The sequence below is a fragment of the Phoca vitulina genome, unplaced genomic scaffold (genome assembly GCF_004348235.1).
Source record: "Phoca vitulina isolate PV1807 unplaced genomic scaffold, GSC_HSeal_1.0 scaffold48, whole genome shotgun sequence".
Classification (NCBI taxonomy): Eukaryota; Metazoa; Chordata; class Mammalia; order Carnivora; family Phocidae; genus Phoca; species Phoca vitulina.
This window is the reverse complement of record NW_022589751.1, coordinates 6,731,833-6,756,293: the sequence shown is the minus strand read 5'-3', so window position 1 is coordinate 6,756,293 and position 24,461 is coordinate 6,731,833. Positions and strand designations below refer to the sequence as shown.

General features: G+C 37.1%; 1 protein-coding gene across 10 annotated transcripts in view; it reads right to left on the bottom strand.

Annotated features, from left to right (window-relative positions):
- The window catches only part of EXOC6 (exocyst complex component 6), a 206,852-nt gene that overhangs the window by 2,601 nt on the left and 179,790 nt on the right, over positions 1-24,461 (bottom strand). The gene's annotated exons all lie outside the window — the stretch shown is intronic.

Here is a 24,461-nt window from a genome sequence, read left to right as displayed (position 1 = left end):
TTCTCCCTGGTGATAGATCCTCAGCAGTATTATGAAATAAGGGCTTCAGGACTCAGCCTGTTAACTCTAGGCAATCATTTTGTATAAACAAACAACAACAAAAAGAAGCCCTCTTGTATTCCGTAGTGTCTTAAAATTGACTATTTGCTTTATAATCTCCAGTTAGAATTGTTGTCAAATATGGAAGTAATCTTTTAAAAGCAACGCTGTGCCTAAACCAAAGCACCAAACTCCTTATCCAACTTTAAAACCCTAATCTCCTTTAAGCCATTTAAAACCAACTTCCTATCCCCATTTGAATTGTTTCAGAAAGCTAAATACTTTACTTACTACCTTCCTTCAGTTTTTATATTATTCTTCTTGTTTTAACTCACTTTATAAGTAAAGGGTGTATTGGTTTTGCTTTCAATTGAAGGAAGCATTTGTATTTACTCATAGGATCCATGTGAGCCAACCCACGGACTCTGGGAGGGATAAAACTTCTGGGGTGATTAAAACCTAAAGAAAGGTTACAAAAAAATAGCTCTTCTTTAGGAAGGTAATGGACTTGTCTGACTCTTTTCCCATGCAATATACAGCTATTAGTAGAGACGTTCCCATACAAGGGTGAAAATTCCATCATGAAAATAGTAACTAGTATATTAAAAGCCACTCTATTTTCTTTTGGACAACATCCTAGGGTATATCAAAAGTTAAGATATTGGTACAAAAACTACACTGAAACGATGTTAAAAGAATATACTGTCTGGAAAAGAAAAGTTATTTAAAGTTTAAAATTTATTTTAACTTCTGTGTAATTTTTGACTGTTGCTTAGCAACAAGCAACTTCCACAAAGAGGGAAAAGTTAACTTTCACACACTGACAGTGAAAATGAAAATCGGCATAACATCTCTGGAATGTGATTTTATAATACATGTTTAAGAACCCTACAAAAATGGCCATTCTCTTTGATTCAGTAATCCTAGTTCTAGGAATCAAACCTCGGGAAACAATAATAAAGGTAGAGAATAATGATGTTAATCTCAAAAATGTTAACTGTGTTATCAAAAAACCAAAGGTGGGGGGAAAAGCCTGAAAATAGCCCAAATCTCAATATTAAGAGAATGGTTAAGTAGTGAGGTATATCTGTTAAAATGAGTATTATGTAGTTATTAGAATTGATGTTTACACAAAATTTTAAGTGTCTTGGTAAGATGCTTGTGATAAACGTTCCTACTAAAATGACATAAACACCCATCAAAAAAGAATGGGAGAAAATTTTCGAGAATGTTAAGAATGGTTGTTATTTGTGTGGTGGGGTTATGGGTAACTTACTGAATTCTTCATTTTCATAATATTCCACAATGGCTATGTATTAACTCTAGATTTAGAAATAAGGTTTACATATTTATACATTAAAATAAATTTCTATAATAAATAGTCCTCACACAGTTGTTAACAAGAGCCTCATTTTGAAGGACTCCTCTTTTAGGTTAAGTGTGTGTTTACACAAGTATGTGTGGGCATGCATACAGTCAGCAGAAAGTAACCACTTAATACACCGGCTGTAATCTCCCTTTCTTTCCAAAAGGCATTAGCAACATGACCTTTGGGATTTGGAAGAGGAAGAGGCCTTAAAATAAGTCTCTTTTTCTCTTGGGCTGATCTATCCCCGGGTGGGAAAGGAGGAGTCTCTTTAATGAATTTAAAACCTACACCAACTCCAACAGTGAATACAGAACTGGTTCTTCTACAAAACAGCAAAAAAACAGACTCTCCTAGATAAAGAAATATTCACATGTGGTCAGATACTCATATGCAAATCTCTTATCACAGGAAAGTACAGGAACCATAAAATTTAACCTGCCTGCCTACATGTCAACAAGTCTAATCTACATGCCTTTAAATTTACGCGAGTATTTTATAGAAATATACATTGTGCATCATTAACTTGTAGATATCTATGGAAATCTGCATAAGGTTGAACATTCATGGTTAAGGAACTCACTGCCAATGTGGAAAAAAGGCTAATGATCTAGGTAAGATTCATTTATTCATTCAACAAATATTGACTGCCCACCTATAATGTGCTAGTTACTGTGCTAGGCTAGAGATGCAGTACTGAATGAGACAAATGGTCCCTGTCCTTCTAGAGTTTAAAGTGGGGAAAGTGGGGAGGTGACAGTTAACAAGGAAACAATGTTTTGATGTTTTTATTTAATTTCCAGTTAACATACAGGGAAGCTACAATCTATTTTATTTATTTTTGAAGATTTTATTTATTTATTTGAGAGAGAGAGGGCATAAACACGGGGAAGGAGCAGAGGGAGAGAGAGAAGCAGGCTTCCCGCTGAGCAGGGAGCCCTACCCTACCAGGGCCTGATCCCAGGACCCTGAGATCAGGAGCTGAGCCAAAGGCAGCCGCGTAACTGACTAAGCCGCACAGGCGCCCTGCTACAATCAATTTAATATTAAGACAGAAGCTGCTGATTTCTGTAGGAGCCAGTGACTGCTTGCTCATTATTCTCAGCCCACGAACCCAGTGGCTGTAGACTCGAGCACCATTTCTGTGTCTGTGCCCCAAAGGATGCATGGATACGGGTGCAGAGGAAATATCGGGCCAGGAAGCACACTGCCCTCCTATTCTGATTTCTCATTTCCATGTGTGTAAGGATTTTTCAAATGCATAATACTGCATTTAATAAGTAAATAGAAACAAACTTCATAAAGCTAGGCAGGCAAACACATGAAGTGTGTTCAGCAGAGTGTAACCCCTCAGTAGACATTCAAGAAATAACTTACTGATTGATGATGCCAGACCATCCCAAGTTTACCCGGGAGCTTTTTCCTAGGCTTTTCAGAGTATTAAAAAACAAGCACCCTACAGACTTCTTTGGCTTATGCTCACAGCTCTCTGAGAAACGCCAGCGCTGGCCTGTGGGCAAACTAGGGCAAGTGAATGTAGTCAATTGACTTCCCTCCACTGCTCCCAGGCTTTTCCCTGGGGCACTGGTAAAGAAAATAGATTCCCTCATGATAAAGACTTGGATCTAATGTAAGTAAGAGTTAAATGATCTTTCTAGAGAAAGAAGCAATTCTTTCTCTAATATTTCTGAATGGTCTATCAGTGTCCCTCATCCGTAATTATTACAAGGTCCTATTTCACTTTAAATTGAAGTATAATTGCCATACAATATCCCATGGGTTTCAGGTATACATCGTAGTGATTTGATATTTTTATACATCACAAAATGAACCCCAAGGTAAGTCTAGTTACCATCCGTCACCATACAAAGTTATTACAATATTACTGACTATATATCCGATGTTGTACATTACATCCCCGTGACTTATTTATTTTACAACTGGAAGTTTGTACCTGTTAATCCCTTTTACTTATTTCACCCACTCCGAAACCACTCCCCACTCTGGTAACCAACAGTTTGTCTCCTGTATCTATGAGTCTGTTTCTGTTTTGTTTGCTCACTTGTTTTTTTAGATTCCACATATAAGTGAAATCATACAGTATTTGTTTTTCTCTGAATTACTTCATTTAGCATAATACCCTCTAGGTCCATTCATGTTGTCACAAATGGCAAGATTTCATTTCTTTTTATGGCTGAGCAATATTCCATTATATATATTCCATATATCTCCCACAGCTTCTTTATCCATTTATCTACTGACAGACACTTCAGTTGCTTCCACATCTTGGCGACTGCAAGTTATGCCACAGTGGACATACTGGGTGCATATATCTCTTTAAATTGGTGTTTTTGTTTCCTTTGGATCCACACCCAGCACGGAGCCTGATGGAGGGGTTCGATCTCACAACCCCGAGATCATGACCTGAGCCAGATGCTCAACTGCCACCCAGATGCCCTGGAATTGCTGGATCTTATGGCAGTTCTATTTTTAATTTTTTGAAGAACCTCCACACTGCTGTCCATGGTGGCTGCACCAATTTACATTCCTACCAGCAGGGCACACGGGTTTCCTTTTCTCCACATCCTTGCCAACACTTGCTATTTCTTTGTCTTTCTCATAGGTGTGAGGGGAAATCTCATTGTAATTTTGATTTGTGTTTTCCTGACCATTAGTGATGTTTAGCATTTTTTCATGTGCCCATTGGCCATCTATGTATCTTCTTTGGAAAAATGTCTATTCAAGTCCTGGATTGTTTTGGGGGGTTGACAGTCAGTTGTGTAAGTTTTTTTTAAATATATTTTGGATATTAACCCTTTATCGAATCTATGATTTGCAAATATCTTCACCCATTAGATAGCTTGCCTTTTTGTTTTGTTGATGGTCTCCTTTGCTGTGCAAAAGCTTTGCAGTTTGATGTAATCCCATTTTTTCACATTTTTAAAGTACAGTTCTTTTTTTTTTTATTATCAACTGAAGCTATATTTCTCATTGCTTGGAGAATAATTGAAGGGTAGATGGAAAGAGGGAGGGAAGGACAGAGGGACTGCAGGAGAAAGAATCCTGCAAGGAGGAGGGGCTGGATTGGGGAAGATGAGAAGTATGTACAGGGCAAAGGGGCAACTGGACAATAGGAGATATTGAATGGAGGGGGAAGGGAAGTTACAGGGGGCATAAAATTCAGAATCAGCCACAGGGGGGGCGAGTTAAAGTACAGTTCTATTGAAGTAAAAGATGTAACACAAAACTAGGACATTATTCTTGGGTCCTACCCTAACCTTATGCCAGGCCATGCAATGAGCCCATTTTATAGGCTGCTACCCATGCCTGCTCATGATCCCTGATCTTTGGAATAGTTTAAAAAGAACATGCCTGCTCTGGAGCCAGAGTGTGATAGGAAGGGATGAGGAAAGTGGAGTGGTGTGAGAAAAAAACCACTGACACTCATCTTCACTCCATACACAATCATAGCCTTGGGGTCTCTCTCTCACATTTGGTCAGGTTTCACAGGATGCACTATAACCTTAATATTAAAACCTAAGTTATGGAAAACCTCACTTCTCTACCTTAAGCTCTGCTCCCTTTCAGATGGCAGTACACAAATAATACATTTGTTATTAATTACACAAAATCTCTCTCAGTCTTGTAAATAAACAGTAAGACACAGTCTCAACAGGTGAATTTATTAACAAATATACCTGATATTCAAAGATGTAGATCAAACATGAACAAAAACAAAAATCTTCCCTAGATTATTCAAAAGCAAGTTTACAATTACTTATTAAAGGATAAAGTCAGGCATATTATAATGAAAATTGGTATTAAGTTCTATAAATGGGTTTGTTCCAATAGTCAAGTAAAATAATTCTACCTTAAATCCTTTTGGGAAGTAAGCAAAGTATGGATCATACAAAAATGAATAGCAAAATAAGATGCCTTAGTTCTATCTCATCATGATTTATAAGATTATCTAAAATTAGTATCCTAACTTCTTTTTTCACCAAGGATTCAAAAATACCCTTCATAACTAATCTGATAACATAAAGTGGACTTATGCCAATATCTGTAAGTGAGTGGTAAGTTTCACTTCCTCAGCATTCCCTGTGTGTGTCCAGCAAACAAAAAGATTTAGCTTAAGGAAAGATATGGTTGCATGGGTGGTCCCATTTATATGCTCAAAATAGTTGAATCACTTCAGAATCACTGAAGAATTCGTTTGTGTCAAAGCATCTGGCTTGCTGACAGTTTCTCATCCTAAGTCTCACTCCCAGTCTCCACCCAAGAAACTTGGGGTCTTGGACCTGTTGAGATCACTTTGTGCAAATGACACAATGAATCTAGGCCGACTTAAAACCATTCTGTGGAACTCTTGAAGTGACTTTTTGCCTTTGTAAAAGTGAACCCAGAGTGCCAGGTCATTTTTTCCTTGAATCTGGTTTAGCTTTCTTTGTTTTGAGTCTTTTGGGTTTTGCTTTTGAAGCACCTCAGGGGCAGTGACCCAAGACAGAAGATAAATAAAGCTAAGCCAACCTCAAGAGAAAAGCAATTGGGGATACCAGGTTTGCTTTTGTAAATGTGAACAGTGACCTGGGGGCTCAGGTCAACCTTAGTCCCCCAAATTCCCTTTTCCAAACACCAAATCCACCTGGGACCTCAGAGTTGCTTTGCAGATTCCAAAAGTAAAGCAGATCATTTTTCCTCTCCCTCCAACAATGCAAGGGTTCCTAGAGCACTTCAGAGATGTAAACAGCAATGAAAATCCTGAACCATAACACAGCTTTAATGAAGAAATATGAGCAATTAGGCACTGGGGTTCAAGAAAAATGGGTCTTACTAAATCAGTCCCAATGGGGGAAAATACAAGTCCTTTTTCTAAATAGATGTTGAAATCAAATGATGAGCTCAATATGATTTTTAAAGCTCTTGGCTTTGCCCCCTTTCCAACTATCTGAGAAAACACCACATATGGAAAACTCCACATGAAGCACAGAAGAGAAGTTTAAGTAGTAGCCAGAAAGGGCCTAGCCAAAAACTGTAAAGAAGCAGTATTATGCCTCCGCTCACCTCACTTTTTGCCTTCAGGTGTTAATTGCCCTCAAGCTGCCTCATGCTCTCTGATACACATGACCCCTAACCCACACCTACCCTCTTCAAATGTCCCATTTGCCAAACCTGTTCTCCGCTGGCTTTTCCACTCCCAATACGTAGGACCAGGAGCAAGCTCTGGGCACAGCACTCTGCAGAGACTGCTTAAAGGCATCGACCTCCTCAGGTCATTTCACTAGGGTGAACTGCACACAGCAGAAGGAGAATGTTCTCAAAGTATTTTTGATGGTAAGCTATGTAGTACTCCTAGATAAACTCCTTGGGTCGGTTTGGAATTTGGGAAAAGAGGCAAAAAATGGAATTTACATAATCAGATTTATACACATCCACATTTGCTTTATAATTTTTTGGTCACTATCATGGCTAAAATGGCATACAAATACATACATATGTATGATTTTCTGTGGTTAATTTATAAAAATTAATTTTACCAAGTAATACATGGTTAATAATCATAAAAACCAAAGTCCCCTGCCCCACCCTTCCCGTTCTTAGAGGCAATCACATTTAACTCCTTCTGTTTAATTCAGTGTCTCTAAATACACCTATTTTTCTAATTTTTGATTTATCAGCTTGCAGCTATCACATATGACAGTTTACCTTACTTAGAAAACCTTCCTATTTTTTGATTGCTATCACAATTTTTCTCTATTTTTGCTTTTATAACTTTAATATAATTAAACTGCTATTTCTTGTTCTGTTATTTTTACAAAAATTTTTAAGGCAGCTTTGAAATGTATTTCACATACAATTCATCCATTTAAAGTGTACAAATCAATGGTTTTGAATATATTCTTGGAGTTGTGCAGCCATCTCCATCAATTTTAGAACCTTTTTATCACCCCATACCATTAGTAGTCACTCTCCAAACAGGAGTCATATAACATGTGGCCTTTTGTAACAAGTTTCTGTCAATTAGCATAATGTTTTCAAGGGTCATCCATGTTGTAGCATATGTCATTACTTCATTCCTTTTTATTGTCAAATAATATTCTATTGTATGGATATGCCACATTTTGTTCATCCATTCATCAGTTAATGGACATCTGGGTTATTTCCGTTTTTCAACTATTATGAACGATACTGCTGTGAACATTCATGTACAAGTTTTTGTGTGGATATGTTTTTATTTTTCTTGGGTATATACCTGGGAGTAGAATTTGTTACATAAGCTTTTAAGAGGATCTTCTGACTCTCCATTAGTAACATAAGAAATTAACATCTTATATGGTTGAGTTTTAAAATAATTCTTTGGCAATTGGGGTTTAAATTACTTATATATTTAAACCCAAATAACAATAGATATTTAACTAAAGTTTCCTAAAAGTTCTTTATAAATGCTGAAATATGTTAATGAAATTATTATCAGGAATTTTTCTAGCCTCTATTTATGAAAAGCAAAATCCCTATAATTATCCAAAACAGGAAAGAAAATTTCATAGTTTCCTCAGGTACATTTACCTCAAATAGTTAAGTATGATTTTGATTTTTATTAATACCTTTACATATATACTTGGCTTGTTTTTCTTCAGTCATGAGAATACCTAATTCAGCTTCCTGATATTAAAAGGTGGGTTACATATTGAACAACAGCATTTACCTAATTACCCAAACCAGAAATCTGCATTCAGTCTGTTTTGGCTGAGACCAGCAGGTACCCTGTTTGTCTGTTAGTTTGTTTTTAAGTAGGCTCCATGCCCAGTATGGAGCCCAATGTGGGGCTTGAACTCACAACCCTGGGATCAAGACCTGAACTGAGATCAAGAGTTACATGCTCAACCAACTGAGCCACCCCGGCGTCCCATCATTCAGTCTGTTTTGACTCCTCTCTTTCACAACTCTGGCATCTAACTTGTTGTCAAATTGTGCCAACTTAACTTCCTAAATATTTCTTGAATTCACTTGCTTCCTACTTTCCATCCCTACTACTACTACTATCCTAGTTCAGGTATCATAATCTCTACCCTGGGGCCTTTGGTATCACCTATCCTGCTCTGCCTCTCCCTTCTAATACCCCAGATCCATCAATCTCCACACTGCTGCCAGAGAGATCCAGCTAAAATACAAATGTGATCATACCATTCACTTACTTAAAACAGTCAATGGCTTCCCAACTTCTTCAAGATAAATCTCAAGTTCTTTAACATGAAATGCAAAGGGATCTTGCACCTAATCCAGATTGTTGGGGAGAAAGAATTTCCTCTGCCCTTCAAGGTCCTCCTAACTGGACTAAGAATCAAATTGCAATGAGACAGATTAAGTGGAGAAAATTAAATTTAATAGCTTACCTATGGAGAATCTACACAGACATGGAAATTCCAAAGACAATGAGGCAACATGAAGCTTAAATGAGCTAGAGATAGCAGTAGGGTCTGAGAATACAAAGGGAAGAAGGACCATTAGCAGGAAGGTAAAAGGAGATGTTTGGAAAACAAATGTTGCCCTATTATGCAGAGAAGTTTCTTAGGTAAAAGGGAGTCTGTTAATAGTTCTCTTCCTGGTACAAGCAGGCAGTTGAGGGGGAGGTAAGGAGCTTTTCCTGTATCTGCTGGGTTTTGATTGCTTTTAGCCCAAAATAATGTTCATGCCAAAGTGGCCCATCTCGGGATGCTGACCCTTGGCCCTTACAAGGTAAACCTTTTGGCTTCCTCTCCTGCCTTGTAATTTAAGCTCCTAAACAAGGAATTCTCTTAAATACCATGATGACCCCCAGGATGTTGCTCATTTTCTTTTCCTCTGTGTGGAGTCCCCTTCCCCTCCTTCATCACCCAGGTAACTCTTATTTATTCCATAAAATTTAAATTTCTTAAAATTTAAATCCTGCCTCTCTCAAGAAGCCCCCCAGGGCTTGGGTTGGGTTTTCTGTTCCTTTCATGTCCTCAGAGCTCCTGCCACATCTCTATCACAGGATTTTTCACCGTATATTGATGTGTCTACCAACCCATTAAAGAATTAAATATCAATTCCTTTTGTAGATTGGGTGATTCACTGCTATTTCAGCCCAGTCTCTTTCCAGTATCCCAACAGTTGAAGTGCCTTTACTTCCTCCTAATAATGTACTTTGTAAGCGCCTCAAAGCTGGCAATTTGTGTTGCTTATATCTGTATCTTCACATTTGGCCCAGTATCTGGTATACAGTAGGCACCAAGTAAATGTATGTTGAGATGGACTGTATATGTTACCTTGTGACACAGAATTTTATAAGTCTATGCTGAACTCACATCTTATATACTAATAAGATAGCTATGTTATTTACTTTAATGTGAACTATTAATAACTAAAACATCTCTGAATTTTTAGTGACACCTTATAATTATTCTGAAAGCTAGACTAGTCTATTTATTGACTATAGAATGCACTAAAAATATTTCACAACCAAAGTTCTGCTCCCGAGATTACCTTTTGTAAACCAGTGATGCCACCATCAAACATGTTAAATAAACATTCCCAGGTCATACATTCAATTTTCTGTCCAGATTCATTATGTCATCTGCCACACTTATGTAACAAGTAGTTTATGTAATTACTTCACCAATAAAGCTCTTACTTCCAATACTCAGAAAATCAAACCCTGAATCTCATGATGAGAGGTATTTACTAGACTTTTAATTCTCTCTGTAAGTCATTTTGCTTTAACAAAGCTATGGAGAAATAAGATCTGTTTGTATAAATTGTGTAAGACCTAGAACAATGAAGGAAGATAATATGATTAGCCAATGAAGAAAAATTAATATACAATGTGTCTATACTCCAGGATATAGTACTTGCTTGAATGAAGGGAGCTAGACTAGGCTGGAGCTTCATTATGTACTCCTTTAAATAAACTTTAATTGATAAGAAGAGAAAGAGGGAGGGAATAACCACTTTTTTTTATTTTTTAATAACCACTTTTTAAAAATTTGTGAATCTAAGTGGATGTTTCTCTCCCCTCTTCCCCACAGTTGTGATTTAAAATAAGGCAAATGAAAGCTTGGAGAATCTAACAGATGGATTAATTTAGTCTTCAACAAAATCAGTCACATATGTTTTACTCTAAAATATTAGTAAGTCAAGTAATGTATAGTTTATAATTTGCCATTAGTTATAAATACAGACTTTTGGCTTTTGAAAAGACAAAGCTAAATTAAAATTAAAATCAGATACTTCGGCCCCTAGAGTCATCTTATCATTATATTCTTTAAAATGGAACTCAGGCCATTTGAGATAAATGAAACAAACCAAGACCATTAAATTCCAACAACTACAGGAGGAAAAGGAGGATAGTTTCTATGGTAATACCTTAGTAGGCAGTGACAAAAGTGGAGACCCTGTTCCAGTCACTGCATAACTAGACTTCACTCTGGTGAAATGGGGAATTTAATTTCAGATGTGTATCTCATTTGTTCTGCTTTCTAGAGATACAGTCTCAGTTTTATGTCCTAAAATATAAATATAGGTGTATTACCATTTTGCCATGGGTTCCCAAGGAATGAAGAGTTAGCTAGACTACCATACTTAGCATGATGGAAATACAGAAAATAAGAATCTCTGTGGTCTCCATTTAAGACAAAGAATATTACACTATCTCACTGAGTATTTGTATTTAAGGGGGCTTGCATCCTCATTCATCTCTTTCTTCCAAATCTTAAAAATAAAGATTTTGTAATCTTTATTCAAACAATTTAAAAAGGTATGTATTTAGTTTACTTTTCCAGAATCTAAAAGGCACTTCTTTTATGCTAGACAATTTATTAACCCTTAATTATCCAGTTACTTCCAAGCCTGATTGTATATGTAATTCCCTTTTGTTGGGTATAATAATTTGCTCAATAAACATGTCAGAACACTTGCTGCTTAGTTTGGTTCAACAGATAAATTCAGTTTTTCCACAGCCTCAAGGCATAATTAAATTTGAAAAAAAGGGCAGTTATCAAATACACTGAAGCTGATTTACTAGGTAGGAGTACACAGCAGGTAGCCATGGCTTCCTCTGGGGCCTGATGCATGCCTGAGTGCTTAGTTATTAGACTTCTGGGGCAGGGGAACAGTGACAACACTGTGACATTCTGACTAATGCAGGTATCCACATGAACTTCAAAATGGGCAACAAACTTTAAGATGAAGCTTAGTTAAAAAGCATCTATGGGTAAAGACCCATTGGCGTCACACCTTCACTACAGGTTACAGAATTAAAATATAAAAAGAGAAACTAAATAAAAACAGGAGGGGAAGGACTTATCTTCTTGGGAAGATGAATGCAGCCAGTGGAATTAAATAGATTGTGATCTAAGTCCTACAATGCTTGAATGATATGAATCTGTATAATGGGAGTGCAAAAAGAAATCCCTACCTGACCTCTGGATAACCTAAACAGGAAGTTAGGACATTTCTAAGCAAAACAGGCTGTGTCATCCTGTTAAAATAATTGTTTCCACTGACACTTTGCATTAACATTGTACATCAGGTCATCAGAAAAAACTCAAGCCATAAGAGTTTCTTCCTTGTAATACATAAAACAGAACTTGGCCCAGCACCCTCAACACAGTTGAGGGGGTAAAGTTTGTTGATAATTAGGAGGACAAAGAAGGGGAGAGAGGGATAACAAACAGGTAAGAAAGTTGGAAGTATTAAATATTTACAGATTGGTTGAAAATAAATTAATTTTTAAAAATATATGTATTTTTAAGATTTTATTTGACAGAGAGAGAGAGAGAGCACAAGCAGGGGGAGTGGCAGCAGCAGAGGGGGAGGAAGAAGGGGACCCTGGGATCATGACCTGAGCTGAAGGCAGACGCTTAATCAATTGGGCCACCCAGGTGCCCCTAATAAAATATTTTTAAAGTTTTATTTATTTAAGTAATCTCTATACCCGACTTGGGGCTCAAACTCCCACCCTTGAGATCAAGAGCTGCATGCTCTACAGACCGAGCCAGCCAGGTGCCCCATAAAAGGAATTTCATGCTTAATAAGACTCTGGGGTAATAACAGAGTATTCAATGATTTTAAGGAAACACTCAACAAACACTACAACTTAAAATGAGTCAGTTTTTCTTTTTTTCCAGAATAATTTTTTTATTTTTTAAAAAAGATTTTATTTATTTATTTGTCAGAGAGAGAGAGGAAGAGAAAGAACAAGCAGCGGGAGCAGCAGAGGGAGAAGCAGGAGCCCGATGCAGGACTCGATGCCAGGACACAGATCATGACCTGAGCCGAAAGCAGCCGCTTAACCAACTGAGCCACCCAGGTGCCCCCAGAATAATTTTTTAAAAAAGATTTATTCATTCACTTGAGAGAGAGAGTGCACGAGAGAGAGCAGGGGTAGAGGCTAAGGGAGAGGGAGAGAGAATCTCAAGCAGACTCCATGCTGAGCACAAAGCCTGACACTAGGCTCAATCTCAGGACCCTGAGATCACGACCTGAGCTGAAACCAAGAGTTGGACACTCAACCGACTGTGCCACCCAGGCACCCCTTTTTTAAGAATAATTTTTAAATACCTGCTATTTGGTCACAGTGCTTCAGAATGTTAGAAACTGTAACCACTTGGGAAAAATCAAGCCCCTCCAATGCCTCACCTAATCAATATTCTATGGATATTATTTGCTTATCCAATTATATTTCACTTGGAAAAAAGTACTGTTTCTTATGACACCAATAATGTACGTATCCCATGCCCTATTAAATTCCCTCCCAACTCAGTTTTGTTGTTTTTTTTTAATCAAACTACTTTCATTTTGAATTGTTCATTTAAGGGAGTGATAAACTCTGGGTCTCCACTTCCTGTTCTGTAAAATGAAGGGGTCATATTTGCATGTGACAAGCACTCAATTTGACACTAGCAATGAAAAGATGATGATGACCCAGTCTTTGGATTCAAGGAGTTCTTCAGTGTAATGGAAGAGATATTCACAAAAGCCTAATTATGAACTAAAATGCTAATTACACTGATGGAGTTACGTACAGGCTATTATTAGAGCATCCAATCTTGTTTGGGGGGTGAGAGGTAAACCCGAGAAGGCATCTGAGGTAGTGCCTAAACTGAGTCTCAGAAAGGAGTTAATCATGGGGCGTCTGGGTGGCCCAGTTGGTTGAGCGTCTGCCTCTTGGTTTCAACACAGGTTGTGGTCTCAGGGTTGTGAGACTGAGCCCTGCGTCACGCACCACACCCAGCGTGGAGTCTGTTTGAGATCCTCTCTCTCTCTCTGCTTCTCCCCCCGCTTGAGCTTTCTCTCTCTCTAAAATAACTAAATAAAAATCTTTTTAAAAAAGGAGTTAATCAAGAGAAAGGCAGTGGTATTTCAAGCAAATGGGACAGCATGAGAAAAGGCACAAAGATGAGAAACAGTTGTGCTTATGGCGGGAGAGAGAGGAGGATGGATAGGTAGTAGGCTGGTAATTAGGATGGAAAGAAGAGGATGGGTTTGAGAAATATTTAGGAGGAAAATTCCCTAGGCCATGATGATTGAATGTGGGGCATGGCAGAGTGATGCCATCAACCGTAACAGAGAACATGAAAAGATCTGATCTGAGAATGAGGGAAGATAATGTGTTGACAGCTGTGGTCACATAGGATGTGGGACACACATCCCAGTGGAAATGTCTACCAAGCAACTGCATACATATCTAGGGCATACAGCATTTGTGCCAGAGATTTGATGGAGAGTGGATGAGTTCACCCTGGCCGAGTGTATACAGAGCAGAGTTCTAAGGACAAAAACCTCAGGGATACCAACATTTAGGGGACAGGAAAAGGAAGCCACAAAAAAGACATAAAAAGAATGTTAAGAGAATATAGCCTTTGAAGATGAGAGAATTTTTTTTTAAGATTTTATTTATTTATTTGACAAAAAGTGAGCAAAAGCAGGGGGAGCAGCAGAGAGAGAGGGAAAAGCAGGTTCGATGTGGGGCTTAATCCCAAGACCCTGGGTTCATGACCTGAGCTGAAGGCAGACGCTTAACCAACTGAGCCACCCAGGCACCCCGAAGAAGAGAGAATTTTAAAGAGGATTTGATCAACATTATCAAACACAGCAGAAAGAACCAATAAAATAAGGGATAAAAAGGTCTTCTGGCCCTCCCTGGTGACCTAAGTGAATGATGTTTGAGCACTGTGGCAAAGCAGAGAGTGGACTGAGGAATGAAGGAGATATGAGGAAATAATTATAAACAATTCTTTTAAGGAATGAGGATACAAAGGAGAAAAGAAAAAAGAGACTGTAAATGTTAGAATGAGACTAGAGAAGATATCTCCCTGCCCGCCCTCTCTCTCTCTCTCTCTTGGGTAGGAAAGATTTGAACATGTTTTAGGCTAAGGTATTTAGGGAAAGGATAAAGTGGAGGAAAGGCAGATGAATAATGAAACAAGTCCCATAGAAAGATGAGGTCACGGACATTGGAAGATGAGAGAACCGTGAATAAAATGGCTACCTATTACATGAGTCTGAGGAAGGAAAATGAGGATGCATGTAAATATAGATAAAGTGTTCGACTGCAAAAGCAACAGTGAGGGGCACCTGGCTGGCTCCGTCAGTGGGGCACGTGGCTCTTGATCTCAGGGTTGTGAGCCCTACTTTGGATGTAGAGATGATTTAAAAAATAAAATCTTTTTTAAAAAACAAACAAAAAAAGTCACAGTGATAGATTGGTGGTGACAGAGATGAATGAAGGAGGCTCAAAGGGGCTGGAGCTTTCACTCAAAAGTGGAAGAACAATGGTCTACAAATGGAAATTGCGATATTAGGAGAACAGATCTCATTCATGCTGTGTAGCCTGTGAAAGGGTGCTTAGCTCCCACTAGAGGGCTCCTGGGTTAGCATACCCTCAAGATTCTAAGATGAGAGGGGAGGAAAACATTCTGCCAAAGCACTGAAGTTGTAGGGCCATTTACGTTGGAATGTCTTCATGATGGCACACCCTAAGAGGAGTAGAAGTGAAAAGATACACAGTAAACAAAACAATGAGTGAATGAGACAGTAAAAAGGTCGGGAGGCCAGGAGTGGAGTAAGATGCGGAAAGAGTACGGAGAAAGTACCTCACTTGAATGAATAATCAAACATTTTAATCTTTTTTTTTTTTTAAGATTTTATTTATTTATTTGACACAGAGAGAGAGAGGGAGAGAGCAAGCACAAGCAGGGGGAATGACAGGCAGGGGAGAAGCAGGCTCCCCACTCAGCAGGGAGCCCGATGTGGAGCTCAATCCCAGGACCCTGGGATCATGACCTGAGCTGAAGGTAGACGCTTAACTGACTGAGCAACCCAGGTGCCGCAAACATTTTAATCTTCTAGAAACACCAGCTCTCAGGAAGAAATGATGAAGGCTGTCATGAGGTTTTTCAAAAGGGCAAAGAAGCCTCTATTTGAACATGGACTTTCTCAAGACATCAGGAGCAGCAGCAAGGGCCCTGGTTAAGGGCAGAGTTTGTAGGAGGTTTGGTTAGATTGTCTTAAGCATCTTCCAATTCTCAAGTCTTAGGATTTCATGACCATGAAAAGCATTGAATCAAAGACTGAAGGTAACTGAAAGAGAGTCAAAGAAAGAACTATAAATTGTAAAACACTCTAGGGACTAAACTGTCACTTACTGTTAAGTACTAAAGCATTGTAATGTACACCTAAGAAGAAAGTTCAGGAAAAAAATATTATAAATTATTCCCAAACCAAATAATCCCGGGGCGCCTGGGTGGCTCAGTTGTTAAGCGTCTGCCTTCAGCTCAGGTCATGATCCCAGGGTCCTGGGATCAAGCCCCGCGTCAGGCTCCCTGCTTGGCGGGAGGCCTGCTTCTCCCTCTCCTACTCGCCCTGCTGTGTTCCCTCTCTCGCTGTCTCTCTCTCTGTGAAATAAATAAATAAAATATTAAAAAAGAAAAAAATCAAATAATCCTTTCAGCAATTTTATCCTTTCAATATATATTAGTAAAAATTTTCATGAGGACACATATCCGCTTGGCTCTTAAAAAGTCACTACTGAACAAAAAACCCACTAAATTTCTTTTAGTATATGGTTTTATAGATATAGGACATGGAATGCACCCCTTCTGAATGCTACCTGAATGTTAGCAGTGTTGAGGTCTCTCAGCTATCTAAATATGAGGATGGGTGGCTCTGTTGGCCCCCAAAATTTCACTCCTAAAGCATGGAGTATGTACATGTACCTAGTTTTGGGGGTATGTTTGTTTTCACTTTCCAACCAACTTATGAGTCCTTTAAGGGCAAAGATAATAATAGCTCTTACTTCTCCCTCAGGATACTCAATAAAAGCTTGTTGAACTGAACTAAATTGTATTTCATAGAACACTCTGAGAAGCCGAAAAAGTTTAAGGACTGTGTCTTTTCTGCAACAAAAGGAAAATCAGAGAGATTAATGCACAAGAAAAAGCTTCTAATTTAAACCACTGGAAAACCTTTGCATAAATATTGTTTGAGTCTGGGACCCTTTCACACACACAGATTACCTTCAATGGACCCTGAGAGACTGATAGAGTCTCTACACAAAGTTCACTAATCACCTACTGTTAATTTTTCTTTATCTCCATTTTAGACCATTAGTTGTATTTGTGTACAACTTTTCACTTGAACATCTCATTCCAGTGAAGTACAGGCTTTTCTATACTTTATAAAAGGGAAACTGAGCTTCAGAGAGATTAAGTGTCTTGTTCAAATTTATATGTAAAGTAGGATTAGGATCTAATTTCCTCAATTTATAAGTTAACTGCTTAAAACAACCAGATTAGAATGGCTTAATTTATACAAGATTTCCTTTTATTTGTATGTATAACCAATCTGCTTTCAAAAAGAACTCTTGGTAAAGTTTTTTAGAACACTGTTGTAAGATTCACACTGGATATGGCAAATATTGTAAAGGCAGTGTAGGGAATTTTGTCTTACACAGCAAAAAAGATCATATGGTGAATATGGTGGTTCTGGTTAGAATACTCATTAGTATTTTAAAGAGTGCAATAATTATTGCTGTTTTTCTGACAAAGCATTTAAATATTTAAACTTCTCATAATCTATCCTCCCAACTCAAAGAAATCTATAATAGAAAAAAATGTTTCCATTCAAAAAAAGAAAACAATTATTAGGGAAAAATATATCTTATACAAGAATAATAGGGAGTTTGGCAAATATGTGAAATTAATGTTGAGAGAAGAATAAAGTTCCCTGTTGAATAGTGCCAATACTGAGTTTGTATCTAATAATTAGTTTAATGGGTGTATATTTATAAAGGCCAGCTATTACTATTATCCTTCATTGCTAGTAGACTATTCTAAAAATTTTAACCTATCCCTTTCAGTGAAAAAATTAGAAAGAATATTGATGATTAAAAACATTTAAATTTGGGACTGCCTCTCTTTACATCATACACCAGCTTATAATTCCCAGTCTATGGAGACAAAAATTTACTCCTTGTGTAACACACTGAAAATTTACCTCAAAATTAATCACAATATGATAATGTTTATATTATAAATAAGAAATATTCCATATTTGCCCAAATACACACTTACATGAATAATTTTTTCTCATAAATCTGTTACTTTTGTTTAGTGTCATATTGCTAAGTACTTCTCTTAAAAATAATTCTGACTGGTACAATTTTTTTGAGTGCTATTTTCATAGTACTCAGTAATTCCACTTTTAAAGGCCTAGAGAAATACTTATACAAGTGCTCAATGTATCTGTATAAGGATACTAACTGCAGCATTATTTATGTGTAGAAAAACTGCAGTCCATACATGTCCAACAAAAGGGGGTTTATTAAATAAATTACGGCATATTTATACTATAGAACATTATGAAGAAATGAGAAAGAATGAAACATCTATATTTATCAATATGAAATCATGTAGTGTTACAGGGAAAATGTAGCTTATAGCATAAACGATCCTCTTATCCCCCCAAAGCAAACAATTCTACACGTGTGCACACAAGTAGGTGCTTTTGTGTGTGTTTAAATGTACATTTTATTATTATCATTTTTTTATTATTTTTTCAGTAAGCTCTACACCCAATGTGGGGCTTGAACTCATGATCCCAAGATTCAGAGTCACATGCTCTACCAACTGAGCCAGCCAGGCGCCACTAAATGTACATTTTAAAAGATCTGCGGGGAAACACAATGATGACTGAGAGATTAAAGAAGAGGAAAAAATGAGAACTTTCTCTTTATACATTTTTACATGTTTGGCTTTTTGTTTTAGATAGTGAACATGCAATGTCATTTTCCTGATTTTGATAACTGTAGGTAGTTGTATAAAAGTCACAATGGGGACAAGCTGGATAAAATATACATGGGACCTCACGGAACTATATTTGTAACTTCCTGTCAGTCTGTAATTACTTAAAATTAAATAAGAAAAAACAGCGAGCATGTATTATTTTTGTAACTGTTACGGTGTTTGCTTTTTTGTTTTTCTGGTTTTCAAAATATCATTTTAGAGGGCAATTTTCCAAATTACAAAACAGCTCTAACCTTTACTCTCAAAATAATCACAAAAATATATGAGTTCAAAATTTATATTAATAACTGAAAGTATGAGCATAAGTCATATATGTAGTTAAGCACGTCAACTGTAAGCCTCCAGAATTATGTCACTGGAACAAAAAGGGACAAAAAAGGCAAAAGTCATTTAGGTTCAGACTAATCCTTCATAATCTAAGCTCTTGCAAAGGGCAGCATACTTTTCTAATATCTGGACCTTAAGGTAAACTTTGTGAGATGTCTGGTCTTGTTATATTCAAGAGTAAACCCAAAGACGTCTTCCTTTAATTCTTTGGCACTTCAAATGAATTTAGGATTGTCTAAAGAAAAAAATGCTTGCTGGAGGAGCTGTGTGAACAAGCTTGTTGTCCTGCTACTGTATCTAGTCAAGCATTCGGATACTACAACTTTGGCAAATCCCATTAATACTTTAAGAAGTCAAAGACTTTAAAACTTCTAAAGAAAGTTCCTGTGAAGTAGTCACAGGGGCAAGTTTAAGCAAGCAGAGTGTGTATACAATAGAGTAACAAATATAATGCAAACAAAAGAAGATTTGTTTAATTATAGTGGAAATAATTGTTATTTAAAAGTGCCTCCTTCCTCATCATAAAAGAACAAACTGGACTAGTGGCAAAAGAATTGTATGTTATGATGCCTTAAGATTAGAAACAGAAGACAGAAATTTCAAAGTAAAGTCTTGGCAGACGCCCAGTCTCCACAGCAAGAATTATGGCCAAACAATTCCTTCGTAACTTCCAAGTCTTATTCATGTCCCTTTAGGTAGACTCCAAAGTTGTTCATTTTGAGTCAAACACAAGTATATATATTTATCAGGGTTCATCTATCTTTCTGTGGTGAAGTGTATCTGAACTTCTTTCCTAAACTTTACAAGTTTGGAGAGGGGGTGATCAGATTATGTATAAAAGGGTGAAAGTAAGTAAGTGAGGGGAATAATGAGAACAAGGATGTGGGTTTCCAGAGTATTTCCCTTACCAAACAATACTGTTACAAGAACTATGCTCCTCTTAGTTCACCATTACGTAGATCTGGCACACCAGCCTCACCATCACCTTCATGAAGTGTGGTAAGTACAAAGAGATGGTAACTGCTGGCTCAGTCAATTAATGACATTTGTGCAATGCAAGCTTCACATAATTCACCAATTTTAGCAATGAAGATTAAGCACCCCATGAAAAACATCTCTCAGAAGTAAACTATACAGGGGCGCCTGAGTGGCTCAGTTGGTTAAGCGACTGCCTTCAGCTCAGGTCATGATCCTGGAGTCCCGGGATCGAGTCCCACATCGGGCTCCCTGCTCAGCAGGAAGTCTGCTTCTCCCTCTGATGCTCCCCCCTCTCATGCTCTGTCTCTATCTCATTCTCTGTCTCAAATAAATAAATAAAATCTTAAAAAAAAAAAAAAGAAAACTATACAATATTTTTCCTCACAGATTTCATTAAGCCATTAAAATATATAGTGAAACAGTTCAGGAAACAGTTTGCCAAGGTCATACAAGAGTTACGAAGAGAAGTAGGACTCGATTCCATTTCCTGATTTCCTACAAAAGAGTGTCCTCGTCAACACACCATTTGGATACTTCAGTGGCTTTCTTTTTACATTCCTTAATTTCTATCCTTTAGCCAAGATATCTTTCTGAATCTACTACAAGATATCTTTCTGAATCTACTAGTCTTCAACTTTATCTTCATTGATCTCTCAAATTGTCTAATTCTTATTTTATTGTCTACTGTTCAATTCTGTTTCCTAAGTGGTAGGCACTTAATAAACATTTGTTGAATAAATGAATGAGTTAAAGAAGGAATAAATGAAAAATCCATACATATATAATGCTTTTTACAGCAAACAGTTTTAGTATTCCATTAACAAATGCTTAATTTATTTCATACTGTCTTCTTCCAAAGGGGTTTTAAAAGGCAACTTATAAAAATATTTGCAAGATAAACACAACTTAATAACTGAGAAAACTCAGGGCCAAGAGAAAGTGAAGGTAGAAGATGAGGTTAGTACATAAAATGCATGTGATGCTATGCTATATAACTGAGTTTTCTAGCTTCAAAATGAAGAAAATGTATTTAGTTAGATAACTCACAGTATTCTAGTTACTAGAATACTATTTACTCAGGATAAATTCAACTATTTCTAATACTGTAAACAGCAACTTCTGAGTCCACATGAAGGCGGCACTGTGAAATATTGTGAACTACATCATCAGTAATTAACAGCAATCAATCATCAGTAGCCTAGACTACCAAAATCATCATCTGTTCATCCTGATTCTAATTTTGTCCATTTTCAATCTATTCTTCTCAGAGCAGCCAGGATACTCTTTTTTTTTTTTTTTTTAAGATTTATTTATTTGAGAGAGAGACAGAGAGAAAGTGGGGGGAAGGACAAAGGAAGAGAATCTTCAGCAGACTCCATACTAAGCACGGAGCCCGATGTGGGCTGAATCTCACAACCCATGAGATCATCATGACCTGAGCCGAAATCAAGAGTTGAAGCTCAACTGAATGAGCCACCCAGGTGCCCCCAGAATAATATTTTAAAGATGTAAATCAGAGTATGATACTAACTTGTTTAAAACCCTTGCATGGTTTCTCATCATACTTAATTAACATGCCAAACTACTTAACAAGGCCCTCAAGGCCCTACATGATCTGGCTCTGATAATCTTCCCAATTTCATTTGCATTCTCTTTCCCTTGCTCACTACTTTAAAGCTACACTATTATCCTTTCTCTTTCTTGACAGCACCTTAGGACTTTGCACTTGCTCCTCCTCCTGCTGCCAGGAATGCTATTTTCCCATATCTCCCAATTTCATTCACATATCTACTCAAATGTCACCTCCTTAAATGTCTTCCCTGATAACCCAGTACAAAGTGGTCCACCTTACTCCCAGTCATTATAACATTAACCTGTTTTGTTTTTCTCACACGATCTAAATCTATTTGAAACTATCTAAAACTATTTAGAAATCATCACTGTTTGTTGTGGATTTTCCTTCAACAAAATGAGACTGTGAGAGCAAGGATCTTGCCTGTCTTGGTCACCACTGTATCTCCAGCACTTAAAACAGTGCCCAGAGCAGGTGCTCAAATATTTGTTCAGTAAATGAAGAACTATCTGAAAATAGAACAGCTCTTGGTGATCTGGCTTAATCTGGACAGCTTTCAGTTTCCCTAGGGCAGTGGTTGCTGCATAACTGCTGTTAGGTCACATAAAATGCCTTTGAAAATCTGAAAACACTGGACCCTCTTCTCAGTAAAATGCACATACAAACTTTTGCATGAACCTCCTAAAATCAATCTGTGGCCCCCAGATTAGAATCCCTGATCCACAGGCACGTAAGGGCCTTTATGCAATGCAAGCTACATTCAATCAATTCCTGTCAATGAACTTAAAGGTTCAGAGTAAAAAGAAAATCAATACAAAGCTACAAATCATTCCTAACAGATTTCTCTACAAAGTAATAGAATATAAAAAAAGTTAAATAAAGAATAACCACGGCTAATGGCTGCTTAGTCTTCTCATGTAGCATATTGTATTGAGAAACCTAGATTTGCAATTCATCATGAAAAAAAACGGCTATATGTGTTGATGACATATATTGTAAGAAAACAGATTTGTGAAGGGAGATGTTTACGGTTGCCTCTTTAAAAAACAGCATAGACCAAACTGTTGTTCCAACTAAATGAGATCATACTGGATCAGGATATAGAAAGAACAAGTCAAGTTCCAGGAACTGATAAAGTTAAAAAAGAAAAAAAAAAAGAACTAACCTGGGGTGCCTGGCTGGCCCAGTCAGTAGAGCATGCGACTCTTGATCTCAGGGTCGTGAGTTCGAGCCCCACAATGGGCGTGGAGCATACTTAAGAAAGGAAAACTAAACTAAAAAGAATTGATTTAATATTCAGAATGGTCCATGAACTCTTCTGGAGGAAGAGAAACTTCTGTGGGTACCATTAATAAAAAGATGCATGTGTAGGGTCACAAAATGACTCTTAAAAATGTACTCTTTATTTCTTTAGAAAGAAGGCATAATTTAAAATGATTTATTTATTCATTTTAGAGAGAGAGAGAGCACAAGCAGGGGTAGGGGCAGAGGGAGAGACTGAATCCTGAAGCCGACTTCCTGCGAGCGTGGAGCCTAACACAGGGCTTGATCCCAGGACCTTGATTATGACCTGAGCTAAAATCAAGAGTCAGCCACTTAACTGACTGAGCCACCCAAGCACCCCAAAAATGTATTCTTTAAATTGTCAGATTAAAGAAGTAATAGAAGGTAAAGAATATTTTTAGGTGTAAAACTCCTCCTTTGCCTGCCAGGGAGGACTTGGTGTCAGGTAAAAAAGATCAGGTGAACAAAGTAGCTTTTGTCCTCTACCCCTTCTCTTTTTGTAGCTATAGGTGCTTTCAGCTAAGCTAACGTGTAAAGTAAACTATCTGGGCAAAAAATTTCTGTAAGTTCTAAAGGACTGAGAACTTTTTTCATCGTATTTTTAGTATCACTAAATAGTAATACTATTTTCTTTGTGGCAGTTTTGGCTTTGTTTTAATGTTCTTATTATGGCAAGTGTTAGATTTTCTGTCTTAAGGAAAGGTGCAATTAACCTGAAAAAAGTCACTTCAATTATATTTCCTTTTTAATACTAAAAGACATTCTTTACAACAAAATATAGAACTTACCTTGATCATTTTATCAAAAGATCTCTCCTTCAAATTTTTCCCATCTCACTTACAGTGTATTAAAGAAAAAAAGTAGCAAATATATCCTTTATTTTTGTCCAAGTATGCATACTGTGGCTCAGTAACAATAGTCTTTATTCACTAAGGAACCTGACAACTGTTAGAATTTGAACTCCACATGAGCTGGTAGTTTAATTTCCCACTTAAATCTTTTCATTCTTCATAAGCAACCTTGTGTTACTGTTTCAGGCTTCTTAAAAACAAGTTATTCTGTATGACTGGTTTGCTGCATCTAAGCAGCATTAATCCTCTGGTAATTATCACCCTTCATAAAATCCTCTAAATGTTTTGTTTTTTTTTTAAAAAGGAAATTCAACAAGTTATTGTTGAAAACTTACTATTTTTCATCTTTTTATTATTTGTATTTTAATATTTAAATTTCATCTATCTACTGAAAGACTTATCTATTTGTTATCATAGCCCTCTGTTTTCACCAGATAGTTCTAGGAATCTATAGATTAAAGTAATGCAACAGTGGTCCAGGTAATTCAGTATTAAACTGTGTGCTATAGAACACTGTTTCGCAAGACAGTAAGAGATTTTCATTTCTGAAAAGTATTCAGTACTCAAACAGGTTTGGGGGGAAAAGGGAATACACCTTTACTCTGAGACTTCTCATTTAACGTGTTAATGAAATTTTGAACTTACAAGAGAAGAGAGGGACAAAATATGTAGGATTTCCTCAATTTATTTGTCCATAATCTACTTTCTTCATGATTCAA